The sequence below is a fragment of the Heteronotia binoei genome, chromosome 18 (assembly GCF_032191835.1).
Source record: "Heteronotia binoei isolate CCM8104 ecotype False Entrance Well chromosome 18, APGP_CSIRO_Hbin_v1, whole genome shotgun sequence".
Lineage (NCBI taxonomy): Eukaryota > Metazoa > Chordata > Lepidosauria > Squamata > Gekkonidae > Heteronotia > Heteronotia binoei.
The window spans coordinates 44,833,302-44,855,646 of NC_083240.1; the positions used below are offsets into that span (position 1 = coordinate 44,833,302).

The 22,345-nt window shown below is 52.3% G+C and overlaps 1 pseudogene; it reads left to right on the plus strand.

The window, feature by feature from the left end:
• Positions 1–2,356: 2,356 nt before the first annotated feature.
• Positions 2,357–20,300, plus strand: LOC132586852 (LIM/homeobox protein Lhx1-like; annotated as a pseudogene).
• Positions 20,301–22,345: the final 2,045 nt, after the last annotated feature.

Genomic DNA, 22,345 nt, shown 5'->3' on the forward strand with positions numbered 1-22,345 from the left:
AGAGGGGGGGGGAGATTTCTACCACCACCGTAGAAACAGGGAAAAGTCAGAGAGGTGCAAAAAAACAAGCTGTAAAGTTTTCCAAGGTTACCTGCCCGCCCAGGTGCGCGCTCCCGAAAGCTGTTTATTCCAAATGCTGCCCCCCCCCCCCAACTCCCGTGTTCCCTGCGTCGCCTCAGTCCTGCCTGGGGGCTGGATCTTTTAAGGACATTGACATGATTGAAACCCCCCACCCCGGATTTCAATATAACCTCTCCCCCTGCCCTAAACCCCTCTTCCGCGGAAGCAAGATGTGTGGACCACCGCGGGGATCGCGTCCCAGTCAAAGTATTCCGGGTCGAGGTTCTGGGGACATCAGGAGGCCGCCTGTGACACGGATATCATCCCGCACCCGCAAACCCGCCTTCTCCCCGGTCCTTTCCGACGACGCTCTGTTTTGCCTAGAAGTCAGTGCTGCCTTCCAAAGTAGAGTGGGATTTTCTCCCTTAACCCCCACCACCTCTCCGCCAAAAAAGAAAGAAAGATTTCGGTCTCACGAACTTTAAAAAAAGCACTCTTCGGATAGCTCTAATGCCGACTTCAGCGGGGCCCCCCTCCCCGTTCGACTTCAGGTTGAGATTAACAATCCCTCCTACAGAAACCCGGGTGCATTTTCATAAAGAGGGGCAGAACGGAGCATCCTAAGGGCATCGGCGCCCTCTCTCTAAACACAACCCCCAATACACGACAACAACAACACACACACACCCTCCCAAAAAAGTTTGCTTTTGTTTTTTAAATAGCAGCCACTCCGGCGATGGGGGATTTGAATTAATTTTTCTAAGAGGTGTCCATTTGAACCTTCTTGGGTTTCGCCCTGGTGCCCTCCCCCCCCCCCCAAAAAAACCCCTTCAAGGCCGGGGAATTTAGAAAATATTAGTTTAAACCTTCCATCCTTTCTCCCTCTTCCCCCCCCCCTTTTCCTCCAAAGACACAAAAAACCTGCCGCCGCCACCTACCACCGGCCTGCTCTTCCTCGTCTTCCTTTTCTCCTCCTCCTCCTCCTCTTCTTCCTCTTCCTCCTCCTCCTCCTCCTCACACCGGGTCGCTTCCTTCCTTCCCTCCTCGTCTCCCCCCTGGCCGCGGCTCTGGCGGCTCCATCCCGGCGAAGAGGGAGATGCTCTGATGTGGTATGGAGCGGGAGGCGGGGCCAGGGCGGCGCGGATTGGCTGGCGGCGCCCGTGACGTGGGGGGTCAGTGCATAAGGCTTGGGTCCGGCGGCGGCGGCGAAGATGCAGTCTAGCCCCGGGCCGCCCGCAGCCGCAGCACACGGAGACCCGCCGACGGCTTGGACGGAGGAGGCAGCGCGCGCAGAGGCAGAGACCCAGCCGGAGGGGACGGACCGGATCCCCCCAGCCCAGCCCACCCCTGGGGAAGCAGCGGCGGCGGCGGCCGCAGGAGACGGGCGAGGAGGAGGCGGAGGCCGGCTTGGGCAGACGGGAGCGACCACACCAGAGAATCCAACCCCCGAGAATCGCCTTCCTTGGCTCGGATGCCCCCTGGGAGCCCGCCCGCGCCCCCCGCAGCCCGCATGGAACCCCCCCGGGCGGCCTTTGGCTCCAGTCGGGGTAGGTGACTCTTTTTTTTTTTTTTTTTTGGCAAAGCAATAAATAATTCCCTCCCCTCCACAAAAAAAACAGACAACAGAGAGGATTTTGTTTGTCCCGAGGGGGGAGGAGGCGCAGCAGCTCCCGGCTGGCAGAAGAAGAAGAAGAAAAAGAAGAGGCGCCGGGACTGGCCGCGGGTTCGCGTAACGGCCTCCCCACGAGGCAGAGACGCCAAGAGGGCCGAGAAGGAGGAGGAGAAGAGGAGTCTCGAGGGGCGAGCCCCCGGCCCCGGCTTCGACTATGGACAGCCCTTTGTTGCTCTGAACTCGTCTTCGGGCCCCCCGCCCCCCTTTGCCTGGGGAGTTCTTCCTTCCCGACACCGCCCCCCCTGCGAGGTAGACCTCTGGCGCGGGGCGGGGGGAGGCCGTCCCTCCACACATCCACTTGCACTTTGACCTCTGCCTGTTCGACCTACCTCACGCCTCCCCGGCCTGGGCGCCCCGTCGGGGGTTCCTGCGCTGGGGTTGGGGGGGGCGCCCGGCTCATGACTTCTGCCGCTTGCCCCTCCCCGGCTTCTTAGGCACCGATCGGGGGGGCTCTTCTTGACTCCCCCCCTTCCCCCCACCCACCCATCGCTTCTCTCTCCTGCTCGGAGTCCGGGGAGGCCGAGGGCTGGCCGCGCCCCCCGCCCCGAGGTCCCCCCCGCCGGCCTCCGGTCCGCCGCCTCCCCTTCGCCGCCCGCCCCCCAAGAGCCCCCGAGGAGCCAGACCATGGTCCACTGCGCGGGCTGCAAGCGACCCAATCCTGGACCGGTTTCTCCTCAACGTGCTCGACCGGGCGTGGCACGTCAAGTGCGTCCAGTGCTGCGAGTGCAAATGCAACCTCACCGAGAAGTGCTTCTCCCGCGACGGGAAGCTCTACTGCAAGAACGACTTTTTCCGGTAAGTCCCGCCCGCCTGCCTGTCTTCCGGATCGGGGCCACCCCCCCTCCCCCAAGCCCCTGCAACTTTCAACAAACTCATGCCGCCCCTCCCCTCCCCACCACCATCCCCACACCCACAGGGCGGGGGGGGGACCGGTGGCGCCTTGCAAAAGGGGACTCCCCCCTCCCCCAGATGCTCTAGTGACAAAGCCAGGATTTCAGGCCCCAGCCTTCCTGACGGGGAGGGACGGTGGCTCAGTGGCAGAGCATCTGCTTGGAAAGCAGAAGGTCCCAGGTTCAATCCCCGGCATCTCCAACTAAAAAGGGGTCCAGGCAAGTAGGCGTGAAAAAGCTGGAGACCCTGGAGAGCCGCTGCCAGTCTGAGTAGACAAATACTGACTTTGATGAACTGAGGGTCTGACTCAGTAGAAGGTAGCTTCGTATGTTCACATGTCTAAGGGGAGGGACGGTGGCTCAGTGGCAGAGCATCTGCTTGGGAAGCAGAAGGTCCCAGGCTCAATCCCCGGCATCTCCAACTCAAAAGGGCCCAGGCAAGAAGGCGTGAAAAGCCTCCGCTGGAGAGCCGCTGCCAGTCTGAGTAGACAAATTGTAGACTTTGTCTGAGTAGACTTTGATGGACCAAAGAGGGTCTGGTTCAGTAGAAGGCAGCTTCATAGATGTTCATATGAACCCCTTAATCTTATTCCTATGAATCCTGGTTAGGTTATTATTTTGGGGAGGGACGGTGGCTCAGTGGTAGAGCATCTGTTTGGGAAGCAGAAGGCCCCAGGTTCAATCCCCGGCATCTCCAACGCAAAAGGGTCCAGGCAAGTAGGCGTGAAAAACCTCAGCTTGAGACCCTGGAGAGCCGCTGCCAGTCTGAGTAGGCAAGACTGACTTTGATGGACCAAAGAGGCAGCTTCGTATGTTCATCGGTTCAGAAATGTCCAATCTCAGGGCCTCTGCCCCTGCGCCGAGTGCTTTGCAGTCAGCAGCGTCCCAAGGCCAGGCATCTCCGGGGAAAACCTCCCCAAAGGACCGGGGCGTGGGGGAGGGGGGGGGGGAGTTGCATCTGACAGTTGGGAATCCTACCCCAAACCTCACCCGTCGTCTAGAGCCCCGAGGCTGCGCTGCGGGCAGCTGAGTCCGGAATATCTCCCCCCCACATTAGTCAATCAATCAATCAAACCTTTTGCGAAGGGAGGTCGTATAAGCCCCCCCCCCAAGAGCCCCTCCAGGTCCGGCAGCCCCCACCCCCACCCGGCGCCCTGAAGGCAGCTTAACAAATAAAATAGTTGCTGGCTCCTAATATTGAACATGGGGCGAGGGGGGGCTGTTTTGTCTGCAGGCCTTTGTGGGGGGGGGGGGGGGGAGGGAGCACCTGCCGACCCGGCCCCATCCGAGGAGGCGACGCGGTTGCCGCTTTCTTGCAAGGGGAAAAGTCACTTCCCCAAAGTTGGGGGGGCTCTCTGTTGGGGGCTCTTTTTAACGGGGGGGGGGTCGCTCTTCCTTCCTTCCCTCTCTCCCAACTGCCCGCCTCCTGGCAACTAGGAGCAGCGTCCCAGAAGGGCAAGATCCGCCTTGGTTGGTTGGTTAGTTTTGTTTGAAGGCCGCCGGAAGCGGGTCTGCTCAGAATCCCGATCGAGTCTACTTCGTGGGCCTTCCTCCCGGGAAAGGGTCCTTAAGATCTCGTGGCTTATTTCTTGAAAAATCGGAGGAGGAGGGAAGGCGGGGGGGGGGGGGGGGGGAGGGGGTGGTTTTTAATTTTTTAAAAATATATATTTAAAAAAAAAAAACAATTTCAAATTCTATTTCTTTACAAAGTTTCTCTTTAAATGCGGTTTAAAAAAAACAGCCCCGGGTTTTTCTTTCCTATGTTGACCCTCCGCGACAGAAAGTCTCTCCGAGTCTCGGCGGCTGAGGAAGGGGTGGGAAAAGGCGCTTTAGTGGCGGGAGAAGGGACCCGGGCGCGGGCGGGAGAGTCACAGGAGAACTTCAGAATTAAATAAAGGTTGTGGGTTTGTTTGTTTTTTAAGGGCGGGTCGCTGTTAATCGCTGTCCGCTTTCAGGCATGAAAAAAAGCCACTCTCTTCCGCGTGGTAGAGTTCTTTTAAAATTGCGATTATATTCGGCAAGGGATATTTTTAACACTTCACTCTCCCACCCCCCCATCCCGCCGCCCGCGATTTAAATGACGTGAGAAAGGACATTGTTTTTAACGAAGCAGGAGTCCAGTAGCGCCCTTAAGACCAACGAAGTTTTATTTAGACTGTAAGCTTTCGTATGCATGCTTGAGAATTTTGTTAATTCTCTGGATTGTGTTTGCAAGAAATCGAATAAAGGGGAAATATTGTTCCGTTTTTAAAAAACCAAATATTATTCTTGTGGCCGAAGAGGTCAAGGAGACCAATGGCCGAGGGTATCTAGGAAGTGTTTTCATATTATATTATATTTGTACTATTTTATCGCGCGTTTCCCCCTTGACGGGCCTTATCAATAACACCGAAAATTTGCCTTCGTGAACCGTTAAGCAAAGCGCGTTTCTTTATGCGAACCCCCGCCCGCCCTTCGCGTCTTGAAATGCCGGCGCCGTCCACACTTCAGATCTGAGAATCGGCTTTGAAAACTAATGGCTTCGGAGGGCGATGCCGACAAGCCAAGGTCCGAGCCGAAAACGAAAGCAGATTTTTTTTCCCCCAGGGAAGGTGGAAAACAATCTCTTAGGGCGCTCTCCAGCCGACTTCTGAGGCTGCGATCCCCCGCACAATTGCGTCTAAGCCGATCTAATTCAACTCGCTTCTTCTTACTCCCGAGAAAGCAGGTTTCTAAGGTCGAGCAGTTCGGTCCCTAAATAGCAAAGCCCTAAAAAGTAAAACTGAGGCTAAAGATGCGTAGTGATTTGTATATGAAACCGCGAGTGGTGGTGGAGTTTAAAGCTTGGGTTTACTTCTCTCTCTCTCTACGGAGGATTTTTTATTTTCTTTTTGCTCAATTTTTATATATTATTTTGGGAACGAACAAATCATTGGAGGGAGGGGGTTGGCAAGATCCTCGGCTGCTGAAAATAGACTCTGCCAACGTCGGGGTCCTTTCGGTGTGTTTACACAGCCCCCTACCCCTTTTCATTCTGAATCTGTCGATTCGGATCCCCCAGACCGAAATGATAATTCAGTAGGAAATCACACGTGTGTGTTTTCTTTTCTTTTTTTAAAGCACCTCACCCCCCCCCCCCCCACACACACACACACACACGCACGCGTCAGACGAAAACAACTGAAATTGGCGGGGGGGGGGGCTTGGTTAAGGGGGATTCAAGTGTTAACGCTATCTGGACGGCGGGTGTTTGGAGGGGATGACTGGATTTGAATATGGAAAGGTGTTTCCCCGAGAGGAAGTGCTTTGTGTACACTTAAAAAAAATAATCCTCCCACCTCCGCTAGATCGAGTAATCCACTTTGCACCCCGGCTGAGAAACACCTCCCCCCCCCCTTAAATCTTCGGACCGCAAAGGCCGAAGGTGGAAAGCAGCCACACCTTTTTTTAAACAGGGGGGCAAGTAATTTACGCAGGATGTCCAAAGCGGGAGGGGGGGGATCGAACTTGGGTAGGGAAGAAGCGAGAAGCGGCCTTCTGCGGAGCCAGTGAAATTGACCCGCGCTTTGAAACTGACTGGAAACCTCCAAGTCCCTCGCAAAACAAACAAAAGGTTTCTTTAAAACGAGGGAAGGGAACGGAGATAGGGAGGACTGAGCCAAAAAAAATACTAATTTAAAACGTGAACCAATTTCGCACGAGACCTTTAGCCCTGTCCGCAAGCCGGCGTTCGACACGAGAATCGGAGAAACCAACTCCGAGACTCTGTGGTTTTCTGATTCTAGTGTAGAATGTCAGTTTAGGGACAGGGCTAAACCAGGATTAAAGGTCTCGTGCGAAACTGTGCTTTCCTGGGAGTAAAAGATTCTGCTGAGGTTAGGATTCCTGGGGAAACGGGGCAAAATCAAAGGCAGGAAGGGAAATAAGCGGTTTAAAAAAAAATGAAGGGAAGGAAGCCGAAACGAAGGGGAAGGGAGCAAAAATCCGGAAGGTGTTGAAGAAAGGGGGCATTACAGAAAGAGAGTCCGGGCTGGAAAGGAAAAGAGAAGAAAAACTAAGAAGGCGGCTGGGCGGCGGGCAGAGAAGAAGTCGGATCTGGGGGTGGGGGGAGTGCTTGAAGACGCAAAGATCCGGGAAGGTTTTGGGAAAGAGGGCGTGGGGGAGGGGGACTCGGCAGCCTGCTGAAGGTCGATCCGTTGAGTTTCCCTTTTCTCTGTAGAACCCTCGGGGGGGGGGGAACCCGTCTGGAAAAATCCTCCTCCCCACCCCCACCCCCACCCCAGGTGTCTCTGGGGCTCCGGGCTTTCTCCTCCCGGCCTCGGCGCGATCCAGGCCGCCGGCCCACCTCGGCTTTGTCTGCGGCTTCCGCGCGCCCCGGCCCTTCTCGGCAAGGAAGAAACGCCGGGGAAGTTGCCCGAAGCGGGTGGGGAGCTCAGAGGCGAAGGCCAGAGAGGCCACGATCCGCTCGCCTGCAGGCGGGAGAGAGAAGAGTCCCGCCCCCATCTTAAACTTGCTCCCGAGTAAAGGTAGCCGGAATGGATCTGGCTGCAATCCCCTCGGTCGGAGAAAGGCCTCCCTTCCCCTCCTGCCCCTTAAAAGAAGCCGGTGTTTCGGCGGCCATCCCAAACACAAAATAATGCTCTCTCAATCCACTTCCAATGCACTTTCCGACTGGATTTTACCGTGCGAGAAACTGGCAAAATCCAGTTGGGAAGTGAATTGAAAGTGCATTATTTAGCATGTGTGATCGCAACTTTTGATTCTGATTTATCTGCAAAATCAGGCGGCCGGTTTCCTCCAGGCCCGGCCGGGCACAAAACCCCGGGTCCACTGAAGAGCCCGGACGGTCCCGTTGAATGAAAGGAAAGCTCTTGCCAGACCTCTGCGGGATTTCCCTCTTCGGATCAGCGGGGCGTCAAAAGTGGTCCGCTTGGCATGGATCGTGACCCTTTTCCCGCCTTCCTTCTCTGCCTCTCTCAGGATAGCTAAAAAAAATCGGATTAAAATGCCTGCATCCCGCCGATTTCCCTGTGTGTGATACCATCCGTGGCAAAAAAAGGGGGTTAGGATGCTTTTACTCGCAGTGACTTGAAAGTAGACCCCCTGCAAATGTAACTCCAACCAAGAATGCACGTTGGCGCCGGCTTCCTTGAGGAGTTAAGCCCCGCTGCGCCCGAATGTATTACTTCCCAGTAAATAAGACCCACGATAGGAGCTGTGATCGAAATAGACAAAAGGTGCGACCCTCAGAGGACTTTCCTGGGAGTAAGGCCCACTGAGTAGGGCTCTGAGTACACCTGCGGAGGATCGCGCTCTCAGTCGCATTTCTCCCCGCCCGCCGGCCCATCCCTCCTCCGGCCAGCTTTTTAAAAAACTGTCGTCTTCTCCGAGAGTAAGTCGGCTTGAGCTGGCAAATGTGGCACGCAGAGGATCGGGGCTGCGCCCTCCCCGGGTTTCCCCAGCCCTTAACTGTAGACCAGTTTCACCCTAGACCGTTGACCCTGGTTTAGCCCTGTACCCAAACCGACATTCTACACTAGAATCAAAGAATCAGAGAAACCAACTCTGACTCTGCGATTCTCTGATTTGAGTGTAGAACGACAGTTTAGGGAAGGGGGCTGAACCAGGGTTAAAAGTCTAGTGCGAAATTGGCCCACAGACGGTGGTCCTTCTATTTGGCCGGGTTTTGCCTCTCAGGAATAGACCCTCGATTTCAGAAAAATCTTTTAATTGTCAGAGACAAACGAGAGGTCATTAAATTGCCACTGTGGGTATAGACTGTACCTGCCCTTCTCTGCGTGGGCTCATGGGCGTGTCTACAGAGCTCGTGCCCCTGCATTGTGCTTCATACTCCAAGTGCGAAGGCGGACTGGGAAGGAGTGCTTAAAAATGCAAACAATGGAGCTGCGTCGCTTACCCGCTTGGAAATAGTGGCCGCAGCCCCCTGCTTCGTATGCCAAGCGCAATACCCGGCGGAGACGCCACGAACCCGATCCTGGGCCCGTTTCTCAGCGTCAATCTGGTCTCTCCGGTTTTTTCTTTCTTCCCAGTCTTCGGAAGAGATCCTTCCCCCCCCCCCCCTTACTGCCTCTGCCCGCCGGAGATCCTGGCTGCCCAGTCGATCCCCACCGGGGTTCACCCAGGAGGCGGCCCCGATGTTGCAGTGGGGGGGAGCTGGCTTCCAAGCACGCCCCCCACCCCACGGGCGTCATTGGGGCTTGCTCCGCCGCACAGACGGGCTCCACCAGGCCGAAGGGCGCTGGCTTGCTGGGGGGGGGGGAGGAAGGAAGGAAGGAAGGAAGGAAGGAAGGAAGGAAGGAAGGAAGGAAGGAAGGAAGGAAGGAAGGAAGGAAGGCTCCCACTTCAGTGGGTCTCCAGTGGGCCTGGCTGGGGGAGGCAAGTTCTATGGGGATCTCTCTTCCGAGTCGGCAGGCCTTTGAGCGATGTGGCCCGGCCAAGGCGCCGCCCCTCCGTCTTCGACACGAGTCCTCCCGGGCTAGAGGCTGCTCTGGAAGTCACGTCTGAACCTGCCCGACGACCTTCCTTCCTTCCTTCCTTCCTTCCTTCCTTCCTTCCTTCCTTCCTTCCTTCCTTCCTTCCTTCCTTCCTTCCTTCCTTCCTTCCTTCCTTCCTCCCTCCCTCCCTCCCTCCCTCCCTCCCTCCCTTCGGAGGGGCAGGGGGCGGCTGGGCCCGCCGGAGAGAGCAGGGGCAGGCGGAGCGGGAGCCAGAGGCGAGGCGGCAGAAGCTGCTCAGTCCAGGCCTTCCTGGCTCTGCAGGGTCTTGGCGAGGCCTTGGAGGGGATGGCCCCGGCTGGCCTAAGACAGAAGCGCGAGACTCTAGAGGCCGTCTTTGGGAGCCCTTGCGGGCCAGCCTGGCTTCGCCTCCCCCCCTCCCCCGCTCTTTCCAGGTCCCTGGATGTGCGGCCAGATCCAGTGGATGCATTTATTCCCAGGATGGAGGGGGGATCCCGCAGGAGAGCCGGATCTGGACCCGACTGGGTGGGAGAGAAGCCAAGCAGCCGCCGCCGCCCCCCCCTCCTGGCCCGGTCCCGGCCGGGGAAGAAGAGCCCTTCGCTGCCCGCCCGCCTCTCCGGTCGCTCTGGAACCTCATTGGGTCCCAGCCTGGGCCTGCCTGTAGTTCCTTCAGCGGTTCCCCGCCTCTCCCCTCCCCCCCCCCCCACTTTCTCCAACGCCCTCCCTGCCAGGGGTTAGGGGGAGAGCGCGGGACTGGTCCAAGGCTTCCTTGGGGATTCGAACCCGGGTCTCCCTGCCTCCAGCTGCTCCCCCCCCCCCCCCCGGCTCTCGCTTATTATTGTTCGTAGTAACCAGCGGCAAGCCCGCCGTTGCCTTGAGTTGATTCCCGGTTGCCTCGCAGTGAGCATCAGCTGCCCTTTTCACGTCCACTCCGAAATTGCATTCCGCTGACTTCAATGGGACTGAGTGCGATGGAAGCCACGGGCTTAATGTCTCCCGTTCCTTTCCTGCAAGTAGCTTTGCCAACAGGCCTGGAGAAACGCCCTGTCCTTTTATGAGAGGCTCAATGCGTGGAAATCGCTTGCTGAAGCTTTTCATGGGGGGGGGGGGGGATAAAATCACCCAGTAAATCACATCCCGGAGCTGGCAGCTACACCCTGCGCTCCCCAATCCGCCTTTCACCCAGATGCCAAGGTATAACGTCTCGGGGGCTCAGTGGCAGAGCCTCTGCTCGGCGCACAGAAGGCCCCGGGTTCAATCCCCGGCATCTCCCGTTTGGAAAAGGATGAGGCAGGAGGTGATAGGAAAGAGCTCCGTCTCCGATCCTGGCGAGCCGCTGCCAGTCTGAGTAGACAAGCCAGACTTTGAGGGACTGTTGGCCTGACTCAGTAGAAGGAGGTTTCGGGCATTCATGCAATAATCTGCAGAGTGCCAAGCGGAGGGCACACCGTTGCCACCACGAAAGCCACCCCCCTCTCCCTGCCTCTATGAGCTGCCGCTTGTAGCTAGATGAAGAGGACTGAGGAGCAAAACACCAGAGGTTTCCTGGCAGCCCCTGCCCATCATTGGTTCATCTCCGGTAGTGGGACTGTAGCAGGGAAACAAGGCTTCCAGGGTCGTGCAGATGGCTTTCCTTTAAACAAGGGGTAGTTTGCCCATAAACCGTGGTGGGATTTGAACCCAGGACTCCCAGAGAATCCTCAACCCTTTGTGCACTCGCTCTGAACTGTGACACTTGAATGTGAAGGGATTAAAGGTGCCCCCTTGAGGCAAGACAGAAAGGTTGGGGGGGGGGGTAGAGTGAGGGCTGGGGACAAATCCTTCTCAGCCTCACTTTTCCCCATCTGGAGAATGGGGTTCTGCTGAAGGAACCATTTGAAATGGCAGAGGGAAAGGGGAGGCTAGAGAGGTTCTCCCAGGCCTGTGCAGCCTCTAGCTCTACTGGGTTTGATATTTTTGTAGTAGTGAAAAGTATAGAAATTGTGTTCGTGTCGGTCATAAGAATCGAAACGAGCCATGTGGCTTTGGAATAACTGCAGTCTGTGGTATTGGCTCCATCTCACACACGCTTCTTAAGCAGAAGCAAGGCCCAACAAGGCTGACTTAACAGCACACGAATTTACAAATTTAAGAGGGGCACATTCACTAATGAGTGAAACTCCACTGACATCCATGGGGCTTACTTCTGAGGTAGCGCACATCAGTGGGTGCCCAATCTCACCGGACTGGGACCTGTGGCTGTTTTAACTTCAGAGAGGCAGGATTAGCACCCGGCATCAAAACAGCAATCATATTTACTTGGAAATAAGGCCCACTGAGATCCCTGTCTAAAGATTTCTTCATCTGTCTTAGAACAGATTGAAAGAGGTTTGGTTTCCTGCACTCAAAACAGCCTCCCCCAATCCATTGCCCCTCATCGTTGCCCATTCAAAAACATCTGACTTAATGTACAGACAATACTAGCTAGAACACTTCAGTTCATGGGAGGGGAGCCAGGGTGTTTGGGTGGATCCCAAAAAGGCCTTCTTTAGGAACCAGAAAAAGGAAACGCCTTTCTTTCTTTCTCTTTAAAGAGTTGATTTTTCTTTAGATTTCTCTTTGATGGCGATGGAATGCTTTGGAGGAAGGGAAGCTACATTTTTGGAACTAGAAGTATTAACTGGATAGGGTCCTATTTCTCTTCCATTTGCAAAATTGCTATGTTGATCTCACTGCATTTATTCAATTATCCAGTATATTTTTATCCCACCCTTCCTCTTAGGAACTCAGGGGTTTCTTCTTTCTTTCTTTCTTTCTTTCTTTCTTTCTTTCTTTCTTTCTTTCTTTCTTTCTTTCTTTCTTTCTTTCTTTCTTTCTTTCTTTCTTTCTTTCTTTCTTTCTTTCTTTCATCCCTTCCTCCCTCCCTCCCTTCCTTCCTCCCTTCCTCCCTTCCTTCCTTCCTTCCTTCCTTCCTTCCTTCCTTCCTTCCTTCCTTCCTTCTTTTCTTCTTTCCTTCTTTCCCTCTTTCCTTATTTCCTTCTTTCTTTCCTTCTTTCTTTCTTTCTTTCCTTCCTTCTTTCTTTCCTTCTTTCCTTCTTGTCTCCTCTCCACACAGCCCCATGAGGTAGGTTAGGCTCAGAGGGTGTGACTGGTCTGACCCAAGTGAGGAGCTCCCATGGGATGCACGGGGGGCCCCTTCTCACAACATCCCTGCGAGGGTGCCTGGCAAGGGTCATACAGTAAATTGTCCAGCAGAGAAGGGATGGGACATGGGTGGGTCTCTGTTGCTCCTCTCGCCTGAGACTGCAAGCATTGGCTGGCTTTTGGAAGGCTGGGGGCGGGTGGGGAGACCTGTTTTCTTGTAGGTGATTATATAAATTGAGTTTTGATTTTAACAGTCTTTTTATAATTCCCTTGGCAAGTGAAAATGCAGGATTCCTTCTAGCACTGAATTCCATGAGACTGAAATAAAGCCTACTCCCACTCATGCCTAGGCAGAAACAATCCCACTGATTCCAATTTTAGGGGCTACCACCTAAAAGCCCCATCTATAGCCTGTTTGAGTGGGAAGTGCTGGGTTTCAACAGTATTAGACCCATGGCAAGGAAGGAACGCAACACTTTTAGGCATTGTGTTTTTTAAATATTATTTATTATTATTTACAAAATTCATCTCCTGCCTTACTGCCCTCCCAAGGGATTCGAAGGCAGCTAACAATTTAAACATCTATGATGTCAACCAGTATGCAAATGTGAGAAATGATATCATGACACCATTAAAATTAACCCCCCTCCCAAACATATGTCATTAAAACATTTTTTAAAAGAGATTTTAAAACAGTTCTAAAATACATGAAAAGCATAAAAAGACTGGTTAGGAAGGAAGGATCCTTGAGGCAATGCCAGACTATCTGGAAGCCAATTTTGCTCTTGTCCTTCTACCCCCACCCCCTTCCTACTCCTCACCCCCACCCAGGGCAATGGTTGATCCCAAGAGGCAGGGGATTGATCCCTCCACTGCCTCTAGGACCAGGGTGAGCCCAAAAGGGCAGTGGGGGGAGAGTAAACTGGGAAATGCTACAGGCCCTGGACCGAGTGCAGAGGAAAAACAACAACCGTGCAATAAAGAGTTTAAAAACAAAAACAAAACGTTGGTACTTATATATCCACATTTATTATCGTACCTTTTCCTTTGGAGATGGACTTCTTCGGGGAATTGGAATCCACACAGAAATTGTGAAAGATTTTGAAGAAATTGAGTGCTTTCATGAACTTTTTGTTCAGGAACTCGAACAAGATTATATCGTTTTCTGCAGAGGGTCTTTCACTAATGTATGGGATTTTCTTCTGTGTTACATGGTGTCTTTGAATGAGAATAGATTTGGATATATAAGCACCAAGGTGTTGTTTTTTTTAATTTCATTTCTGCACAGTTGTTGTTTTCCCTCAAAGTGGCCCCGTGGCACAGAGTGGTAAGCTGCGTACTATGATCTGAACTCTCTGCTCACAACCTGAGTTTGGTTCCAGCAGAAGCTGGATTCAGGTAGCCGGCTCGAGGTTGACTCAGCCTTCCATCCTCCCGAGGTCGGTCAAATGAGTCCCCAGCTTCCTGGGGGGGAAGCGTAGATGACTGGGGAAGGCAATGGCAAATCACCCCGTAAAAAGTCTGCGTGAAAACGCTGTAAAAGCAACGTCACCCCAGAGTCGGAAACGACTGGTGCTTGCACAGGGGACCTTTCCTTTTCCTGTCTCCCCTCTGTCCTGTCCTGTGCTGCCACTTGCTGTTCCCTGGACTGAGTGCAGCTGAGCAGCCTCCTGCTAGGTCAGCACTGCAGGGCCCTTCGGCTCTGTCAAGATGGCAATGGGTACTATCTCATCTACTGCATCACACACAAACACACACACACACACACACACCCGTCCTGGAAGCCATGACTGATGCGAGGATCAGAGCCAAGCAGCCCCTGGAGCATGACAGTGTGGCTGAGCTGGGCTATGCTTTTCCCTGACCCCCAGGGCATGCACGCGCACACACACAGTGCCGGATTAAGCCCTGTGGAGGCCCCGAGGCAGTTGAAAACTTGGGGGGGGGCCTCACAAATCATCTGAGAGTCTGAGCACCCACCCCACCACCCTTGGCCCCCACTGCAGCTGCAGACCCCTTCTTAAAAGCCCCTTTGACAAAGCTGTGAGGCAGAGAGAGGCAAACTTGGTGATGATGCCGGCAGCAGCTGCACCGGCAGGTTGGGCAAAGAGTGGTTCAGTTGCTGGCTGCCCATGCAGGCTAGGAGGGCTGCAAGGCGGGGGGAACAGGGGCAAAGCCAGCCCGGGGGCCCCTAAAGGTGTGGGAGCCCATAGGCCAGTGCCTACTTGGCCTAATTGTTAATCCGGCTCTACACACACACCTGACAGTGGCCTCGTCAGGAAATTTCCCTGTCAATTCAATGGCCCATACACCCCTGGGCAAGGAGATTACCATTTCTGGTTCAACAATGAGGGAAGCAGGAAGGAAGGGATGGGGAAGCCAGGGGGGAATGGGCAGGGGGAGCAGGCAAGAGACATCTAGCCTACTTTGTAACTGGATGGGATTTGACCCGGTGTTTTTGTGGCTGGATGGGATTTGGTCTGCGCAGGGTGCCAGCCCATTGCTCCAGATCTTCTCTTCGAGGTCCCCCTTTCTGCCCACCTTCCATTCAATAAAACTGAGCTGTGTGTTTATTTAAAAACATTGGCATGCTGCTTTTCTGGCAGGCATTCAAAGCAACTGGCAATCAGGAGAGAAGACATAACCAGAGAGAGAGAGAAATGGAATGGAAAATCTAAATTTAAAACAGTCTGGAAAAGGACTCAGCCATTCCAAAAAGCTACCGGAGACAGAAGTGCTCAGGGCCCAAAGCAAACGTGAATGTATTCTATCCCTTTTGGAAAGTGGGCAAGGAGGAGGAGTCCCTCCACTCTTACAGCTGGAAAGGCCCAGCTTCAAGCAGATTCGTGCTGCAGAAATGGATGCTAAAATGAGGAAGGCTTAAGAGGGTGAAAGGAGGCAGTGGGGTTGATGCAGCCACCTGAGTATCTAACCTGTGTCCTTTCCTCCTGGACTTCTGCACACCCCACCTCACATTTTTACCCCACCTTCCAGGGAGCACAGGGCCCTACCCCCAGTCTCCCCTTTCTCTCACCTTCCTCTTTTCTCCATGTTATCCTCAGGCTCTGAGCAGCCCCGGCTGACTCAGTGACCTTCATGGCCCAGCAGGGGTTCAAACCCATCTCCTTCCTCCAAGGTTCTCGGACCACTGAACCACACTGCCTCTCCTCTGCGCATCTTTTCCAACCCCATTCTCATGCATCACCCATAAATTTCCCTCCTCCTTCTTGTAATATCCTGCCTCTATGGCTGGATTTCCCTCTTTTAATTTGTCATACAGCTTTACTGTGATTTTTTTTTTTTAAAAAAATGGATTTAGTGCCTTGTACAGGAGAAGAGCAGCTTAAAACCGTCTTGTGCAGGCAAGGAGGAGGGAGAGAGAGCGCAATCCTAAACACACTTCCCTGGGGCTGAGCTCCACTGAACAGACCTGAGTAGGATTCTACGTTGACCAGTTTAGGATTGCTCTCCTAGTCTTTGAAGGTGCTTGTTATGCCCCTTGAGACCCGAAAATGCCCTGGTTTCAGGACTGGGCTGCCAAGGAACAGCTCTGAGCAGGTCTGCGTTCCTTCTTCGGCACAGCTCCTAAAAGGAAAGGAGGCCTGCTCTCTTCCTGACCATTCCGTCAGCATCCTCTCAGGACCTCATAAGCAGCTATGCTCCAAATCTTTGGGAACAAACCTGCCTTAATTTTTTTTAATTATCTATTTTTTTTAGTTATCTATTAACCACAGCTTATTGCTGGAACTCTCTTTGGGGCAGTGATGCTCTGTATTCTTGGTGCTTGGCGGGGGGGGGGGAGCGGGCACAGTGGGAGGACTTCTAGTGTTCTGGCCGCACTGGTGGACCTCCTGGTGGCACCTGGTTTTTTTGGCCACTGTATGACACAGAGTGTTGGACTGAATGGGCCATTGGCCTGATCCAACATGGCTTCTCTGATGTTCTTAGTGGAACTCGAGAAATCCCCTCTTGAAACTACCAGCATAGCCAGTTTCAAGAGAGGATTGGATAAGCCTATGAAGCAGAGGTCCATCAGTGGTTATTAGCCACAGGGTATTGTTGGAACTCTCTGTCTGGGGCAGTGATGCTCTGTATTCTTGGTGCTTCGGGGAGGGGGGCACAGTGGGAGGGCTTCTAGTGTCCTGGCCCCACTGACAGACCTCCTGATGGTATTTGGGTTTTTTGGCCACTGTGTGACACAGAATGTTGGACTGGATGGGCCATCAGCCTGATCCAGCATGGCTTCTCTTATGTTCTTATACCCACTTCCTCCCCAAAAGGGACCCAAAGTGGCTCACAGTATTCTTCTTATCCTTTTTACCCTCACAACAACCTTGTGAGGTGGGTTAGGCTGAGAGTGGGTGGCTCGCCCATGGCAGAGTTGAGATCTGAACTTGGGCTTCCCAGTTCGTAGCCCAACATTCTAGCTGAGGCACCGGGCTGGTTCTAGCTTGCCTTTGTTCAAACAGCTTGAAACTCACTCATTGCTGGATCTTCCCCCCCATGGGGCTTCAGCTTTGAAGGCATCTCCAGGACAGGCAGAGGCCTAACCCAGCCTGGTAGGGGGCAGGGAAGGTCACCTTCTCCTGCTGAACGGCACAGAGACCCTGATAGGGTTAATCGCTGTCGATCTCGCACATCACTGAGATGATATCCTGACTTGTCCAACTATCATGGCCACTGAATTAATTAAAGATCCAAATAGTCAGCCATGTTGGTATGAAGTAGTAGAACAAAATAGGAGTCAAGTTGCACCTTTAAGACCAACTTAGTTTTATTCAGAACGTCAGCTTTCATGTGCTCCCTAAACACACTTCATCGGACGAGACATCTGGCACAGTGAGCAGAGCCATACGTAGCTGGTAGGCAGTGGCTCAGAATGCAAAATGTCATTGGTTCTTAAATCTGTACCATTTTGCCTTCTGGGCCACTGCCTACCAGCTATATATGGCTCTGCTCACTGTTCCAGATTCCTCGTCTGATGAAATGTGCTTAGAGAGCACACAAAAGCTGACGTTCTGAATAAAACTAAGTTAATTAAAGATCATATGGCCTTGTGCGTAGTAGACCCTATCAATCCTCAGATGTCTGGCAGCTGGAAGTTCTAGCTCCTTTAGCATTATGCACCTCTAGGTGGCGAGGTGGGACTTGTTTTTTAGGCAAGAGATGCTTCAGAGGTGGTTTGCCATTGGCTGCCTCCGTGTCATGCCCCGGGATTCCTTGGAGGTCACCCATCCAAATATGAGCCAGGTCTGATCATGCTTCTCTTCCAGGATCTGATGAGATCAGACTAGCCTGGGCCATCCAAGTGGGGCACTGAAACAACAGTAGAATAGATTTCAAATAACTCCAGACGTTCCCCATCACTAACATTGGACTAGCAGGACCCTGCAGAGATGATCAGAGCCACACCAGGGGCCCATCTACATGGGTCTCTCCACCTACTTGAGGGCCACCACCGGGCTAGCCTGGTCTCACCAGATCTCAGGAGATAATCAAAATCAGTTTAGTACAGGGGTGGCCAGACTGTGGCTCAGAAGCCACACATGGCTCTTGCACACATACTGTATGATTCTCAAAGCCTCTACCCCACCCAGTCAGCCAGCTTGGAGAAGGCATCTCTCTCTTTAAATCACTTCTCCAAGCCAACTTTAAAGGCAGCTTGGAGAATGCCTTTAAAGTTACAGTTGCTTTCTTTCCACCTCTCCCTCCCATATCTATTTTCCTTCCTTCCTTCCTTCCTTCCTTCCTTCCTTCCTTCCTTCCTTCCTTCCTTCCGCCCGTCCGTCTTGTGGCTCTTAAATTTTTCACATTCATGTCTTGTAGCTCTCAAACATCTGGTGTTTATTCTGTGGCTCTTTTGTTAAGCAACTTTGGCCACCCCTGGTTTAGTACTTGGATGGAAGACCACCAAGGAAGTCCAGGGTCATGACACAGTGGCAGGTAAACCACCTCGTAGTGTCTCTGGCCTGCACCTGAGCTTTTCCTTGTGTTGATGTTCTAGTAACTAGGGTTTCCAACAGGCCTAGATAGAAATGTCCCTGTCTCTCAAACAGAGGCTTAAGGAACATAAATGAGTGGTGGAACATAAAGGAGTGATGGAAACATCACCCAGTAACAGTGGCAGACTGGGTCTAAAAATACTGGTTGCCAGGAGACATAGGGAGCCCACCCACAATTGTAAGGCTATCATTTAATTTGTATAAGAAATAAATAAAATGTTCAAAAAATACATAAGTGGGGGGGGGGGGGAAAGGTACAATTAAAACTTTTGCAAAATAAATGTATATATTTTTAGTAATGACAGTGTGCATCTATTGCACATATAACTGGCAGGATACAGTAGATCCTAAATGTAAATCCAGATGGCATTTTCTCCAGGGGAGCTGCTCTCTGCCCGCTGGAGATCAGTTGGAAAACCAGGAGGCTGGCAACCCTAAATACAATGTAACTTTTAGCTGCATTACAGTCATAATATTGGGACTTCTATTATATTTTCAAGCTACTAAAAGGTCATTGACATTTTTAACATATTGTCTAATGTTTAAGGGGGCCCAACTGCCATCAGGCAAGCTGACACCCTGCCCAGCCCGCCACTCCCCAGTAAATAAGATCCTTTAAGCCTTTTTGAAAGGGTCAGATTTTTTTCCCCCTCCAGGCAAATGGCAGGTCTAGTTTTGCTTGATTATTTCTCTCTCCATCCCCCGAATATTCCTTGATTAAGGATCTGATACTTTTTAAATATTCACTGCTTAGCTGACTTGGAGACCAGTGGATAGAATGGTGGAGTTTACACAGAGAACACCCACAAAACCCTCACAATGACACAAACCTGTGACTGTACCCAGGGAGGACTCCCTCCACACATTCAGCCACCTCAGTGGCCAACCGCTTCCTTCCGACATCAGGGCCCAGAGGCCGAGGGCCTTCCCCTTCCCCTGCCATTGCCCCCTGCCATTGGGATTCAGAGCTTGACTGCCTCTGGATGTGAAGGTTCCCTTTAGTCCCCACGGCTGGTATCCATCCACCCAGGGCCGGCCCTAGACTGTCAGGCACCCTAAGCAAGGTGAACGTCTGGCACTTCCCCCCCCCCCCCCGATAATGTCTCTAAGTCACGTGGGGGGTGCCCAGCCTGGCACCTCCAGAAGGCTCCAGCCGGGTACTTAAATGGTCCTGCTTCTTCCAGTGCAAACTGAAATGTCTTTAATCGTCTCTGCTGTTGGTGACTCTGAAACGAGGCTCAGCTGTTTCGACACTTTCTCAATGCTATTTGAACTATTTCTACATTTGGGTTGGGTGGAAGGTAGTCTTTATTTTGGGGCACCCTTGATGCATAAAAGTTTTGCTGTCAGGGTATGAAGATGGGACGTGGCTTTTCCTCCTGGTCGCAACAGACTACCATGGATGCTCCCCTGGAACTTGTATAATTAAATGGGCTGAGGAGGATCGTTGAAACCCCTCCTCCCTTAGAAGTGTACATTTCTCCTAATTTCAGTTTTATTTATTTAGATGCTTATTTATTTATTTAATAACCTTACAATGAAGGGCTAAATCTTGTAGCCAGATCAGTTTGGGGGGCCACCTTCAGAAGTTTCCATTTTGTAGAAAACGAATGTTTCTGTCCTTCGGTTCTGCATGTGGCACTGGTTTCCATGCGCAAGGTGTGTGGCCTGATCCCACACAGACCAGGAAAAGACCCACATTCCGCCAGCTTACTCCCGAGGAAATGCAGGCCTGACTATAGCAGCCCTGGATGAGTTGGAAGCTCTTGCGGCTGTCTGGTTTTCCGGTTCACCTCGCCTCTTGTTTTCTTCCTCCCCTTGCAGGTGTTTCGGTACCAAGTGCGCGGGCTGCGCCCAGGGCATCTCTCCCAGCGACCTGGTCAGGAGAGCACGGAGCAAAGTCTTTCACTTGAACTGTTTCACCTGCATGATGTGTAACAAACAGCTCTCCACGGGGGAGGAACTTTATATCATTGACGAGAACAAGTTTGTTTGCAAAGAAGATTACCTGACCAACAGCACCACTGCCAAAGAGAACAGTCTGCACTCAGGTGAGGAGACCGGTGGCGAAGGGGAACGCCGCCTTCAAAGTCTTTTTTAAAAACCCGCTTGATGCAAAAGAGAAGTCCTCCAGGCTTGCAAATTGCCAGTTCCAAACTGGGATTAATAAATCACTGGGCATTTTTCCCCCCTGGCCAAAACCCTCTAAGATACTATAAAAGTTTAATCAGGCCAATTTCCTCACTTTATTCATTATATTTATATGCTGCCAATGATGGATTAAACCCTGCAGAGGCCCCGAGGAAGTTGAAATCTCGGGGGGCCCCTTGCAAATGATCTCAGAGTCTGAGTGCCCCCCCCTGCCACCCACAGCCCCTGCTGCAACCTACTTAAAAGCCCCAAAGCTGCAGGGGAGCGGCAGAGAGAGGCAAACATGGCAACAAGGCCAGCAGCAGCCGCACCAGGCAAGTCAGGCAAAGAGCAGCTCAGTTGCTGGCTGCGTGTGCAGGCTGGGAGGGCTGCAAGCAGAGGGAAAACCAGGGGGGAAGCCAATCCAGGGCTGCTAAAGATGTGGGGGCCCATAGGCTGGCGCCTACTTAGCCTATCTGTTAATCCAGCCCTGGTTACGTCCTTCTTTCCTCTGTATTTGCCCTCACAACAACCCTGCAAGGTAGGACAGGCCAAGAGTGTGTGACTGGCTCAAGGTCACCCAGAAAGCTCCCACAGCACAGTGGGGATTTGAATCATGACCTCCCAGTTCCTAGTGCAGCAGTTGGACCACTACACCATTCCCTTCCCCCACCCCCACCCAGCCCCAACGGATTCCCAATTACTCTCCGCATTCCCCCAAAAAATGGCGACGCTAAGTCCTCATCAGGTGGGGGATGGGAGAGCTTTTAATTTATAAACTGTTATTTTTCTGACCAGGAGGGCTCAGATCTTGGAAGCTCAGCAGGGTCGGCCCTGGGTAATACGTGGATGGGAGACTAGGGAGAAAGTCTGGGTTTGTTATGCAGAGGCCGGCAGTGGCAAAATACCTTTGAGTATCTCCTGCCTTGAAAACCTGACAGGGTTGCCGGAAGACAGTACTTTCCACCCAATATTTTCTGTATGCACAGAGAGCCCTCCAAGATGCAGAAACCCCGTCTTCGTCTAGGGTTGCAGTCCTTTCATAAAGTTCTTGATAGGCAACAAGTTTCCTATTAGAAGGAATGAGCTGGGAAGCCATGAGGGAGAACAGGAAAGAAGATGAATTTGTTGTGAATCTCTTCCCAATCTACCCTCTAAAATCTCCCCTTTCAAGGCTTGGGCAAGCTACTTCTCTCCCCCCCCTCCCCACTTCCACAAACACACACACACCTTCCTCTTCAACTCTGAGTGGTCACTGCCTCCTGGAATCTGCTCAGTCACTGAGCCACTTTGCCCGTTTGTTTTGTTAATTTAGAAAGTCATCTTTTCCTACATTTCTCAGGACTCATCCAAATTCAGTAAAACCTCTCCCTTCTCATTGGGTGGCTTAGTCTCACTGCTTTTGTGAGCATGCCTGGGTGGGGGTTGCTCCTTTTACTGCAAGAAGTGCCGATGATGATTTGATATTTATTGTCTGGGTTTTTAAAAAAAAATAACAAAAAGTTTTATGGCAGCTTAATGGGTAACGTAATTATTGCAGCAGCTGCTTTCATGGACTGCAGTACACTTCATCTGATGCACAAAGTGTTATTCCGGATGGATGGATGGACAGACAGACAGATAGATGAGGATGGATGGATGGATGGATAAGAGAGAGAGAGAGAATGTAAATAGGGGAGGGATATAAAGGGGTTGTGACCACCCTCCTATTATTGTCTGATTGTTTCACTATCTTACCATGAAAGAGAAGGTGTGTGCATAGGGGGGGAGTCAACTTTCCTGAAATAAAATCTGGGAAATATTGAATGTTTATTAGCCTTTAAAGTTGTTGGGAATCTCAGATCACAGAACCAGTAGAGTGCCATGGTTGTTTTTTTTTATTTTTTTTTAAAAAATTATTGTACTTAACTCCTATAAACTGGGATGCAAGCTAGAAAAAACCCACAAAACCATAAGATACAAATGGGGGAGGGGGGAGGATCCATAAAACCAAACTATGACAAACTATTAAAAGAT